The sequence below is a fragment of the Magnolia sinica genome, chromosome 10, assembly GCF_029962835.1.
Source record: "Magnolia sinica isolate HGM2019 chromosome 10, MsV1, whole genome shotgun sequence".
NCBI lineage: Eukaryota > Viridiplantae > Streptophyta > Magnoliopsida > Magnoliales > Magnoliaceae > Magnolia > Magnolia sinica.
In genome coordinates this window covers 5,153,312-5,167,773 of record NC_080582.1, presented here as the reverse complement: position 1 = coordinate 5,167,773, position 14,462 = coordinate 5,153,312, and the positions used below count along the sequence as shown (strand labels likewise).

The 14,462-nt window shown below is 41.4% G+C and overlaps 1 pseudogene; it reads right to left on the bottom strand.

The window, feature by feature from the left end:
- Nucleotides 1–4,937: 4,937 nt before the first annotated feature.
- LOC131257329 (coronatine-insensitive protein homolog 1b-like) lies at nucleotides 4,938–6,678 on the bottom strand (annotated as a pseudogene).
- Between the last annotated feature and the right edge of the window lie 7,784 nt (nucleotides 6,679–14,462).

The following is a 14,462-nucleotide window of genomic DNA, read 5'->3' as shown; positions in this document are numbered from 1 at the left end:
GGTCTTGCACTACCAGTTTTGGGTCTGCAAATACCCAACAACAAATCAGCCGTGAGGAGGCTGAACTGCATTCCTTCTTCATCTTTGTTTTTTCTGTCCAGATTGTGTTTGAAACGTCCAGATTTTTTGCTTGTAAAATCTATCAAGCCTACTATTTAGGTTTTGTTTGAAACGTTAGTTGTGGTGGGCCCATAACCCACAGGTCCCATTTTTTTAGAAAAAGTTTCCAGCAAAAATCTGATTTTTCAAAAAAAATCAGATTGCAGCAAAAAAAAAATCTGTTTTTTCAAAAAAATCAGATTGGAAAAAATCTGTTTTTTCAAAAAAAATCAGATTGCAGCAAAAAAAATCAGATTTTAAAAAAAATCAGATTTTAGCCCAAAAAAATCTGTTTAAAAAATATTCAGATTTTTTTCTTTCATCTATATTCCTTTTTAAAAAAATTAGCCGTTTTTAAAAAAATATATAGAAAAGATAGCTAGCACAATCCAGCCGCAGGTTCCTAAGTTGTCAAAGGACAACTATGAAAAATGGTGCATCCAAATGAAGGCATTGTTCGGGTCGCAAGAATTATGGGAAATCATCACGGATGGGTATGAAGAACCCACTATGGAAGAAGAAGCCGTCTTCACCAATGAAGAAAAGATCGCTCTAAAAAATCAGAGGAAGAGAGACAATAAAGCTTTGTTTCTCCTCTATCAAGGGTTGGATGAATCCACCTTTGAAAAGATTACCGAAACAATATCAAGCAAGCAAGCATGGGATGCCCTTGCCACCATCTTCAAGAGTGTAGATCGAATGAAGCAGATTCGCCTTCAAACATTAAGAGCCGAGTTTGAAGCAACTCACATGAAGGAAGGTAAGAATATTACTGATTATTTTTCACGTTTGCTTGTAATTGTCAATAATTTGAAAAGAAATGGTGAAAAGATTGAAGATGTCCGAGTTATTGAAAAGATACTTCGATCCCTCACAACCAAGTTTGAGCATGTGGTTGTAGCGATCGAAGAATCAAAAGATATTGAGAAACTCTCCATTGAGGAGTTGATGGGATCGTTGCAAGTTCATGAGCAACGAATGCAGAAGAATGTCAGTTCCATGCCGATGGAACAAGCTTTAGAGTCAAGATTGACTCTGAATAATAACAATGGTGGACGTGGAAGTTCACAACGTGGTGGACGTTTTGCTAACAATCGCGCAAGAGGCAGAGGGCGCGGATACCAACAAAGCCATAGCCAAAACCAGCAGAAAAATACCAATTTCCGTGGAAGAGGAAATGGTAGAGGTAGATCTATGCATGGACGAGGAAGTACAAAGAACATCCAATGCTACAATTGCAACAAGCTTGGCCACTATGCATCTGATTGCTGGAGCAAGCCGGTGACTCAAGACGAGCTATCCAACTATGCCGAAGCATCAAGCCACGAACAAGAAAGCTCCACACTTCTCCTTGCACAAGAGAAAGGTAGTGATCAGCATGATGTATGGTATCTCGACACGGGTGCAAGTAATCACATGTGCGGTGACAAGAAACTCTTTGTGGAACTCACAGAAGGAGTTCATGGCGATGTAACGTTTGGAGACTCATCAAAAACACCTGTGAAAGGTAAAGGTAAAATCCAAATCTTTCAGAAGAATGGTGTTCCAAACTATATCTCCAATGTGTACTATGTGCCTAACATGAAAAGTAACATACTGAGTCTCGGACAACTCCTCGAAAAAAGGTATGTCATACTCATGGAGAACTCTTCTCTTTCAATTAGAGATATGCATGGACGTTTGATTGTACAAGTCCAGATGGCAAAGAACCGTATGTTTCCTCTCCATATAAACACAATGCTTGAGAAGTGTTTTTATGGAAAAGCAAAGAATGATTCCTGGATGTGGCATCTTCGCTTTGGCCATCTAAATTTCAGTGGCCTGAAACTTCTGTCCTCATCAAGCATGGTGCATGGTTTGCCTACTATTGAAGCTCCAGAACATGTGTGTGAGGCGTGCACACTTGGAAAATAACAAAGGAACTCCTTTCCGAGTGGAGTATCCTGAAGAGCAAGAGAACCGTTGCAGTTGGTTCACACTGACATCTGTGGACCATTAGATCCAATCTCTCTTGGAGGTAATAAATACTTTATTACCTTCATTGACGATTTCAGTAGAAAATTATGGGTGTATGTAATCAAAGAGAAGTCTGCTGCTTTTACTATTTTTAAAAATTTTAAGGCCCTTGTTGAAAAAGAAAGTGGTCTTAAAATCAAAACTCTTCGATCTGACAGAGGTGGGGAGTACACCTCAAATGTTTTTCGAGAATATTGCAGGGAACATGGCATTAAGCAACAACATACTGCAGCGTACACGCCACAACAAAATGGAATTGCGGAACGGAAGAACCGCACCATCCTCGATATGACGAGGACCATGCTGAAGGAGAAAAGTCTGCCAAAGAATTTCTGGGCAGAGGCAGTTGCATGTACTGCCTATCTGCTCAATAGGTGTCCGACTAAGAGTGTCAGATTCCAGACACCGCAAGAAGCATGGAGTGGATACAAGCCGAGCGTGGCACACCTTAAGATCTATGGGTGTGTTGCCTACGCTCAAGTTCCAGAAGCAAGAAGGAAAAAGCTTGATGATCGTGGCGAGAAGTGTATCTTCATCGGCTACAGTGAAGAGTCAAAGGCATACAAGCTCTACAACCCATTAACCAATAAGTTGGTGGTGAGTAGAGATGTGGTATTTTGTGAGGAAGAAGCATGGAAATGGAACGAGGAAAACTTAGCCAAAGAAAAGCAAGTCGAGGTCGAAGAATATGAGGAAGAGAGACATGAGAAGCAAGAGCAGACACCCACATCACCCCCTTCGGATCATAGAAGTCCAGGAGTACGCTCCATCTCTCCTGGAAGTACTTCATCAAATCAGAATTCATTCAGCACATCTTCATCCGATTCTCCTTCACCCTTGGCTCCCATTAAAATGAAAAGCCTCAACAACATCTATGCTGAAACTGAGGAAGTGAATTTACTCTACCTGTATGCGGACCACGAGCCTCTCACATTCGAGGAGGCTGTGAATGAAGAATGTTGGAGAAAGGCTATGGAAGAAGAGATTCATGCCATCGAGAAGAATCAAACATGGGAGTTGACCTCACTCCCGAAAAGCCAGAAGACCATTGGTCTCAAATGGGTGTACAAAATCAAGCGGAATGCTGATGGTAAGATCGAACGATATAAGGCAAGGCTCGTAGCAAAAGGCTACAAACAGAAATATGGGGTAGACTATGAAGAAGTTTTCGCCCCAGTTGCTCGCCTTGACACTGTAAGAATGATTATCTCCCTTGCAGCTCATCACAGTTGGATGATCTACCAACTGGATGTGAAATCTGCATTCCTAAATGGGGTACTCGAAGAAGAAGTATACGTTGACCAGCCTGAAGGCTTTGTCATGCAAGGGGAGGAACACAAGGTGTATCGGCTGAAGAAAGCCCTATATGGGTTGAAGCAAGCTCCCCGTGCTTGGAATGCACGGATTGACGGTTATCTTCAAGAGAATGGCTTCGTCAAATGTCCGTATGAGCATGCAGTCTACACAAAGAAGAATGCCCGTGGTGATATCCTTATCGCTTGTTTATATGTTGATGATCTGCTGTTCACTGGGAACAGCCAGACGATGTTTGAAGAATTCAAGCAGGCTATGTTCAAAGAGTTTGAGATGACTGATGGTGGATTGATGTCTTTCTTCTTGGGCATTGAAGTGAAGCAACAAGTCGACGGCATTTACATATCCCAGAAGAAGTACACAAAGGAACTTCTTGAGAAGTTTCAGATGGTCGATTGTAAAGCCGTAAATACACCTGTAACAACAGGCCTGAAGCTCACAAGAGATGGAGAAGGAAGAAACGTCGACTCAACCCTATTTAAGAGCCTAATCGGAAGCTTAAGGTACCTCACAATCACTAGGCCAGATATAGTCTACAGTGTTGGGCTTCTAAGCCGGTATATGGAAGCCCCAAAAGAGTCACACTGGCTAGCTGCAAAACGAGTACTGAGGTATATCAAAGGGACTATTGAATTCGGTCTCTTTTATCCATACGATGATGAAGCGATGTTGTATGGATACTCTGATAGTGATTGGGGTGGTGACCAAGATGAAAGAAAAAGTACCACAGGCTATGCTTTCTATCTTGGGTCGACAGCATTTACATGGAATTCAAAGAAGCAGAGTGTGGTCGCCCTGTCCACATGTGAAGCTGAGTACGTAGCAGCTTCATCCACTGTATGTGAGGCGATCTGGCTAAGGAATCTGCTAAAGGAGCTGAAGCATCTACAGGAGGAATCCACTGTTATATATGTGGACAACAAGTCGGCAATCGAACTTGCCAAAAATCCAGTTCAGCATGGAAGGAGCAAGCACATCGACACAAGATATCACTTTCTTAGAGATCAAGTAAAGCAGAAATTGGTAAAGCTGGAATACTGTCACACCACTGAGCAAGTGGCAGATATCTTCACCAAAGCATTGCCAACTGACACATTCAGGAGACTTAGATCAATGCTTGGAATGAAGCCGGTTTTGGTTTGAAGGGGAGTGTTAGATACGGTGATATTTGCAAATCCAAAAACCGTGTGCAGCAAGCTGTTAGATTAGATTTTTTTTTCTTCTAAGATTAGATTGCTAGTTATGTAGATTTCTTTCTAGATTTCTCTGGATTATTTCTTCTTTATTTAGCTACCCCTAGGATGAATCTAGACAGGGATAGTTTAGTAATTTCACACAATAAGAAAGCCTATAAATAGGCAGCAGTGTAATACGATTTTCTCATTCCAAAAAAGACAGTTGCTGTTCTCTCTTCTTCTTCTTCCAAAAGTTGCTGATTTTTGTTTCATGGTGGCTGCAGCCACACGTCAGCAGGAAGCTGGATTTTAGACCCAACAGGTATCTGTGCAGAGAGCGAGAGAGAGAATATGCAGAGTCATGCACCTAAGAACGATGGGTATAAAGAGAAACGACCGTTTCAGGGTAATCCATTCTTGGACCCGCAAGGGAATAGTAAGCAAGTATCTGAGCTGGCTGCTCCGCAAGCCTACCCCATTGTCCCGAAGGAATGAATTCTATGTTCCAGTAAGGACGATTCATGCCCAAAAGATCACTGCCTGTTTTAGATGCTTTGTATCCTTGCACCCATATGTACTTCAGACTCTTCAGCTGCATCACAGCCAGTGCCAGTGCCCGCTCGCTGAACCAACAGCTCCTCATCTCGAGCTTCTGCAGCTTTGGGCATCCGGCAGATAATTCTAGAATCCCGGCATCAGAATCTCCCACAGAACCCAACAGCATCGACCTGATATTGTCTCCGTACTTGCCGATATAACCAAGACCGACGTCCGTCAGACACCGTTGTTGTAGATAGAGCGTGAACCTCCTTGGCCTCCGGCAACCCATTAACAGAGCACGAACCCGTCGTCGAGCGGTAGCTCCCTTACACTTTCTTCCTTGTGCAGCAAGACCAAACGGAAATCAGTGAGGTTTTTGCAGAAAGCCCCAATAGATTCCAAGGCAGAATTCGTGATATCAGATACATAGGCGGTGAGGTATTCCAGCTTCGGACAGCCTTCTGCAAGTATAGCCAAGCCCTTCTGCGAAACCACGCCTTCTTCATCGTCCCCATTCTCAATCCTAAGCCCCCGAAGTTTATTACAGTTGCGAGCAACAACTTCTAATCCGCGGTCTCCAATCGCATTCCTCACTTCAAGAACTTCCAAATTAGGGCATCGTTGAATCAGCTGGCAATGATCCTCAGTATCAAGCAATGTATATTGGAGGTCCAGCTTCTTAATTAAAGATGCACGCGGAAATAACATAGACATCTCATTCTTTCCCATGTAGTTCAGACCCACCTGGCGCAAGTTTGGAGGAAATGACATGCTTGAATACTTGCCGATGATATCTCCTACTGTGATGTTGATGAATTTGAGCTCCGTCATATAAAAATTCAAAGTCTCTAGGACTGTTGTTTACGGCAAGTTCATGAAGCCAATCACCATCTTTCTCAACAATGGAGCTCTCTTCCAAAAACAAGGTTCTTAGGCATCTGCAAGATCGAGTGACCTGAAATAATCCGTCTGTCGAGAACCCAGAACACTTATCTAGCTTAAGCTCCTGCAGCATATGCCCATGTGAACGGACCAGCACACTGAGATCAGAATCCCGCACGATCATCCGCCTCAAATTGAGTGATTTGAGGCAATTGAAGGATTCTGAGATCTGATTGACCCAGGGCTCGACGTACCCTCCCCAATCCTCAGGTGTAAGGCCCAAGCTGAACATTGCGGCCCGTGGTTTTCCCTTCAATTTCAGAGACTCGAGGTGTGGGAACCGCGTCCGGAGTCTGGCTGGCGTGGTTGTGTAGCAGAGAGCGATTGTGATGTGCTTTCGCATCAGGGAGTCGATGTTGTACCACTTCCGGCATACCAGAGAAACTGCGTGGCGGTCGTGGGGATCGTCGATGTAGGTCATCACGCACTCGAGGGCCGCAGAGCTCATCGCCCGGCCGAAGCTCTGATTCTCCATCGAAAAGTCTCTGATGAACCTCACCTACCGAACTCCAAGTCAGCAAGATGGGAAATATATGCGTACGGCTGGGATGGATCTCGGGGGGGAGGATCGAAGGGTGATGAGTGCAGATCACCAAAAAAGAGAGACTAAGAGAGAAAATGATGGTAGAGGGTGGAGGGGAGAGGGGGTGTCTTAATTCAACCATACATGGCCCAAGATCTACTGTCCGTGAAAGTGAAAGAATTTATGTAGTTATGTTGATTGAATGGAAGTAGGTGTGGGACGCGGATTCGCTACCGACGGGGTAGCAGTCGGTGCTATGTGGGCCCACCATGATTGTGTTACATCCAGGCCGTCCATCCATTTTTATTGAATCATTTTATGGCATAAGCACAATAATGAGATAGGTCCAAATCTCAAGTGGACCAGATTACAGTAAACAATGTTGATTAAATACCCACCGTTAAAAACTTCGTATGTGCAACAAAAGTGTTTGGTCAAGCTGATATTTGTTTTTTAGTTTAAACTAATTAGTGTAGGATATGATAGGCGCGCCAGGTCTTTGTTTCTGGTAGCTGCCCGATAAATCTAACTTGTACATTTGCCACATCAATGGAAATCATGTTCGTTTTTAAAAATAATAATAATATTAATAATTATTATTATTATTATTATTGTGTAGGCTGGTATTTTGGATTTGAGAGGACCAATTTTGTTTGAGATGTCAATGTAAGCTGAATAGTATTTGTGATTTTATACGTTTCAAATACATAATTTGTTAAAGTTATATTAAGAGTGAATTCATTTAAAAAAAAAAAAAGAAACCAATAAAACAGTTTGTATGTAAAATAGGCATTACAGTAGGTTTATGAGGTTTTTAATTGTGGACATTCATTCACCACTGTTTTTGAAGGGAAGCGCGAAAGGTGAGCCCTCAAGATCTGACGGTCTACATGATGTTTGGAACCTTTACAAAGCAGAAGATTGACGCTCCAACGGCTCGCCTATCTACTACTAGAGCAGATGGAACTATTCACACCTCTGATCCTACGGTATATAGTGGCCCCGGATCGCGATTTATGAATTAGATCGTCCCAAGGACAAGCCAGAATGGACAGACTCTCGTGCACAATATTTCTCTCTCTGTATACTCTCAGTATTTTGTATATTTCTTAATGCGAGAGAGAGCGCATGCTTTTTTATAGGAAAGGAGGGGAGTTTGGATGAGACCATATCATCCGGTCTTATCCCTATCTCCTATCATAAATCAAATTCAATTTTGAATTTGAAATATAACAGAAAAGGAGAAAGGCCGGAAGATGCCTAAACTTATGGGACCCACCCACTAGTGATTACTCACCTGTGGGCCCCACAGGCCTACGTCCAACATCCCCCACTCAATCACATTGTGGGATAGGCACAAAAGATTTGTCCTTCTAACTTGTCTAATAACAAAAAACCAAACATCGCGATCAAAAGAATCAGAGGCGAGGGACCAGCTGGATCACCATAATCTTCTCACAGGTGCTTAAGTACTAAGTGACCACCTGACTAGTACTCAATAACCCAAGCTTTGCAATGCCTGTCCTAGTCCGCATGACCACACCGGATGGAGTTAACTCCTGACCTGGAGTACTCGGCCAACATACGCACTTATCCAACTTATCGAGTTATTATGAAAACTTGATTTTTCACAAACTTCAAATAAAACCAATTTAAAGCAATACTTATATATGTATATGCTTTTTAAGAAAAATACTGTTCGCAAAAGTCTAATAAAAATAACTCGATACTGCCGGCGGATAAGTCTTCAACTGCATATTTATAGTTCTAGAAACTTAGTGTAGCTGTCACGGGATCTTCCTCACGCAGATGTGTAATTTGGAATCAATCAAGCTGCTTTTCTAGCGTAACCGAGTCTGGCCAATCAAGGACCTTCGTCATAGTACACTAAAGTAGCAACACTCAATCTCATCCTCATATACACAAGAAGAGGGTAGCTAAGGACACAAAGAGTCACCTACGGGACTGGCTACTCGCACGTTGCAATGATTAGATCGAATCAAAGCAATCTGTAGGTAATAGGTCCCAGCACGTAGCTACAATCCACGTCGTAAAGTAGACAATACTGGGTGAATGTCGGGTCTACAATACGCAGGTCATTCTACATAAGGTACGACTCATCTCATAACCTCATAACCTGGCTTTAATTTCAGGCCATAACATTGTTCGCATGTAACGGAATGGTGCGATTATGTTATTCGACTTTATCAGTCTCATCTTCAATCTTTATAAGATTGTAGGCGGATACGACTCACTCATATCCTCATCCTTTATTATTCACAATAAAGGGAAGTTCATACCTCAATGTATAAACATAGCTCCAAATGTACCTCTCTTGTACATTCAAGGTTGGTCAACCCGTGCGAGTGGGTGACCGGCCTGTCGACAAAAAATAGAAATCCTATAAGATTTCAAGGTAAATGTTGATGATCTTCATACCTAGTTATATTAGTGTTCAATACTGAATAAAAAAGGAATATAATATTCATTAATGAAAGATCAAAGTTACTACAAAACAAGTACATTAGTCAAGCTTTCCTCAATTCCATCTGCTTGACGTGAACCTGAAATAGATCTCTAGCTATAGGTTTCGTTATGGGATCAGCCATCATCTCCTTAGTAGGAATGTAGCTGAGGACGACCTTCTTATCTCTCACTTGATCACGGACGTAATGATACTTGATCTCAATGTGCTTAGATTTCTGGTGGTGTTTAGGGTCCTTAGCCAAGTCAATGGCAGAAGTATTGTCTATCTTCAGCGATATAGGCTGACGAACACTCGGTACAACATCCAGACTCATTAGAAATCTGCGAACCCATACACACTCCTGAACTGCAGCACAATATGCAATGTACTCGACCTCCATAGATGAAAGAGTTGTGGATGTCTGTTTCTTACTCAACCATGAGATAGCTCTCCCTCCAAGTAAGAAGACATATCCTGAAGTAGACTTTCCCTCGTTAACATCATTACCCCAAGCAGCATCAGAATATCCTTTGAGTTCGAGGCTTGTGGCTTCATAACACAACATTAGGTCTTTTATTTATCTGAGATAGTGGAATATACGTTTGACGGCTTGCTAATGAGATTGTCCCGGGTTACTCTGATAACAGCTGACTATGCCAACTGTATAGCTAATATCCGGTCTGGTGCAAAACATAACATACATTAAGTTCCCTACTGCACTTGCATAAGGTACTGAGGACATAGCCAATTTCTCGGCTTCAGTATGGGGACACAATTTTCTGTTTAGCTCAGTAACTTTATCCATAGGGGTTTCAACAACTTTTAACTTTTTTATCCTGAACCGCTGTAAGATCTTTTGCATATAGGTGGCTTGAGATAAGTCTAAAATTTTCTTAGGGCGATCCCTAATGATTTTTTACTTCAAGAATAAAGTTGGTTTCACCGAGGTCTTTCATCTCAAAGTTCGAAAATAGCCAATATTTAGTCAATATTAACAATTGCATGTCATTACCAGCTAACAGGATATCGTCTACATATAGAGATAGTATCAGATAAGATCTTCCAGACCGTTTTATGTATACACAATGATCTTCTTCACTCATCGTGAATCCAAAAGTGGTGATGACCAAGTGGAAACTCATGTACCACTGTCTTGAAGATTGCTTCAGCCCATAGATAGATTTTAACAACTTGCAGACTTTCTTTGGATGCTTTTTGTCCACATAACCCATGGAGTGTTGCATGTATATCTCTTCATCCAAGTCACCATTTAAGAATGCGATCTTTACATCCATCTGATATAACTCTAAGTTTAAACTTGCAACAATGGACAAGATCATACGGATTGAGGAGAACTTTCCAACAGGTGAAAATGTCTCCTCGTAATCAATGCCTTCTTGTTGTGTAAAACCTTTAGCAACTAATCGTGCTTTATACTTGTCCACTGTACCATCTGCCTTTTTTTTTAATCTTAAGTACCAATTTATTACCTATCGCTTTTCGATTGGAAGACAGATTAACAAGTTCCCAGACTTTATTCTTCTCCATGGAGGCGATCTCTTCGTCCATAGCATTTACCCAATCGGCCGAGTTAGAAGATAATAATGCATCCTGATATGAATCAGGTTCATCATCATCAACTGCAACGCAAGAGAATGTTTGCCCCTCAATATCGAAGTATCTTCGAGGAATCAATCTTTTTTCGCTTCGACATAACTCAGGAGCCTGCTGAGATGTCCTCCCACTGTCCTAGTGAACTATAGGAGCATCTTCATCTTGAGGAGCAGAACTCCCTCTCTCCTGAGATACATCGGGTATTTCAAAAAGTTCTATTGGAACCTTTTGCTTCATTCGGCTTGGGTATCTATCTTCAACGAAGGTCACGTCTCGGGATTCTATCTCAATCCATCGTCCATGGTCCTCATAAACTAGAACGTATCCCTTTGAATGCATAGGGTACCTAATGAACACGCATTCAATGATTTTACTATCAAGTTTACCTCTATGTTGAGTAGGTAGCAAAACATATGCCAATGATCCCCAAGGGCGTAGGTGGGATAAAGAAGGAGGCCTCCTAGACTACATCTCATATGGAGTCTTAGGAATGAATTTAGATGGGACTCTATTAAGGACGTAGACGGCTGTTAACAGTGCGTCTCCCCAGAATATGGTAGAGAGATTGGCTTGTGCCATCATCGATCTAACCATGTCCAATAGTGTCCTATTCCTTCTCTCTGCAACACCGTTTTGTTGTGGAGTGTAAGCCATTGTGTACTGCCGAACAATTCCAACGTTTTCACAATATGATTTAAACGTTTCAGATGTATACCCGCCACCTCTATCAGATCGAAGGGTTTTAATCTTTTTCTCAAGCTGATTTTCCACCTCAGCTTTATATTTAAGAAAACAATCAAAAACCTCAGATTTGTGTGAGATGAGATACACATATCCATAGCGCGAGTAATCGTCAATGAAAGTGACAAAGTATTGACATCCGTTTCTGGCATGTACATTAAAGGGTCCACAGATATCTGAATGGATTATCTCTAGTATGCCCTTAGACCTAGCCGCTTTGGGAAATGGTTTCTTCGATGTCTTCCCGGACACACAATGTTCACAAAATAGCAAATCAACTTTGGATAAGGAGTCTAACAGACCAGAACGTACTAGTCTTGTCATACAATCCTTTCCGATGTGACTTAACCTCGCGTGCCCATTTTTGAGATTCAGATACTACATTTTTATTCGACATAGCAGATAAAGCAAGATGGGCATTATCACAGTCTACGTCTAGAATAAATAAATCTGAAATTAAATTTTCCCATACAAAGATGAGGTTATTCAGTTTCAAAGAAACTCTAGTCCCAGAAAATCGAATATCAAAACCATCAAATAATAACCTAGAAACAGAAATTAAATTTCGACGCATCCCCGGTGCAAAAAGAGTATCACGAAGGATTATTGTTTGCCCTATGCGCGTACGGAGATGGAGAACGCTAATCCCTAGTACGTCTTCAACAGCATTATTGCCCATGTACAGCTTGTAACTTCCTTTGGCTACAGGCTGAAATTCCTTGAGTCCTCGACAACTCAGTGTCACGTGCTTTGTTGCGCCTGAATCCAAAATCCACTCGTTAGATATAGTATCAACGGAAAGGATTTCAGAACAAACGTCTACATACAAAGTATCTTGTGACTGAGAAATTACCGTCTTTTTGTGGGCACATTGCCGAGCATAATGGCCGGAATTTTCACAACAAAACAGATTATATTTGTCTTTTTCTGCTTCTTCTTTCCATTCCCCTTCTTGAGATTTGGAGGAGGTGTTGTGGTCTTCTGTTCTTGATTATTCTTCTTCGCCTTCTTGCGAGCTTTGAACCGTTTATTGTTAGCTTTTCGCTTATGGGTCTCTGCTACAAAGGCCTTGGCCGAACCTGGCTGAATTGCATTCATTTTAACCTCACGTACCAAGTGGCTACAAAAGTCTCTGAACTTTGTGATAGAATCAGTATGGTTCAGAATTCTTTTGATTTGGGCCCAAGATTCAGGCAAGGAACGGTGCATGGCCATAATCTTCTGATTTTCAATCAATTTGCACCCAACATTCATAGGAGCACCTATCATTTGCTCAATCTTACGAATATGATCTTTGATGGGACAGCCGACAGGCATCCTGTACTCCTAGAATTCCAATTCCATTGCCCTAACTCTCGCATCTGACTTCTGCGCATAGGCATCTGTCAGTGCTTCCCAGATTTTCTTAGCGGTTTCATGCACTTCATACGTAGGTATGAGTTCTTTGTGCATAGTGATAAGAAGGACATTACGGGCTGAACGATTTTGTTTTCGCCACTTATTATAGCGAGTCATCACAACCCTATGTTCTTGTAAATTTTCATTTTCAGCCAGGATGGGTTCCTCTTGAACTACATCGAGTGTGTGAGATATATCGTCCTCGTCTAGAAGGCATCGCACTGCGCGGGACCAGTCTTCGTAGTTGTTGCCGTCGAAATGTTGTCCTTTTAGCTGTTCAGCGATTAACGCTTTGGTGGCCATCTCTACATTGCATGAGTATCACTACTTAGCTATGATCTAAGGTATTGACATTAATCATCAACATTTTTACGTGTTATATAAATTTTCAAAGTATAAAAGTAGTTAACACATCTTAATGAGATCTGAAAGTCCACATACCCAAATGAGCGGTGTAGAACAATCAAGTTCTCTAATTAAAATGGGTTTAATACTTTTATAAGAATAAATTTATAAAACGTGCAACCTACCATTACTTAGTTGCATGCATCATTTGGTGGAGGACAATAAACTCCCACTCAGGTTATACACAACCTTTATATGTGTATATGGAGTATCTAAGCACTAAGTTTTTCTATATTTTTCAATGAAAAATAAGGGGGCTTAGATCTAAACACATCAAGCCGAATATTTTCATGCATATTAATATCATCATCAGAAAGGAAAAATCAAGTGCTTAGATATAAAGAGAGTACAATCTTCACTTGTGATCATGACCATTAGTGATGGATCCGATCATTACCATTAATGATCATTGTTGATGATGGATCCGTTCATCAACATTGATCATCATGGTTGATGATCGTTTCGTTCACTAATGAGCTCTAGATCAATAGTGAAGAAGAATGGAAACAACATTCATATTCATTATTCTTAGATCAAATCTAAAAAACAGGTATAAAGTAGTAGCATGAAATAAAAATAAATAAATAAATAATTCAAGGTTAAGGTGGGCCACATCATTCTAGCTTATATCTCTCAGGACCATCTTAAAAAATGGTGGTTTGATTGATTTAAAACCGTTGGGCACATTAGGCCTGAGTCAGCAGTCAGCACTAACCCGTAGCCCAGGTTAACGTAGTACCCTCCACTCTAGGATCCAAGTAGCCTAGGCTTTCGCCCAAGTTACATGACTCAACCGCTCATCTTAGAATAGCCGAGCCAGCAACATTGATAGGACCCTTTTCTACGGACCCAAGCCAACCGCCCTCATCACCTCAATAAAAAAATAATGGGATATTAAAACCATCTGATTCCTGTGATTTTTGAGTAGCGGATGGGTACTGGACCTAATGGAGGGTTCCTATACACTTAGCCCGCCAGAGCATAACTCTTATCTTATTTTGGCAGGTCATTATAAATGCACCATAGTTGGATTTTGGTGCAGCAAACACACTCCATTCATGTGGGTCCAGACTATGGGTGTGACTCATCCAAGTCGACTTGGTCATAATTGGGTCCAATCTTATTCAATTGAATTCAATCAGACTCCAATCAAACTATGCCCAACATAGATCCATGGATAGGATCTGATACGACCCTATGAATCCATACCCTCCAGTTAAGCGGACCA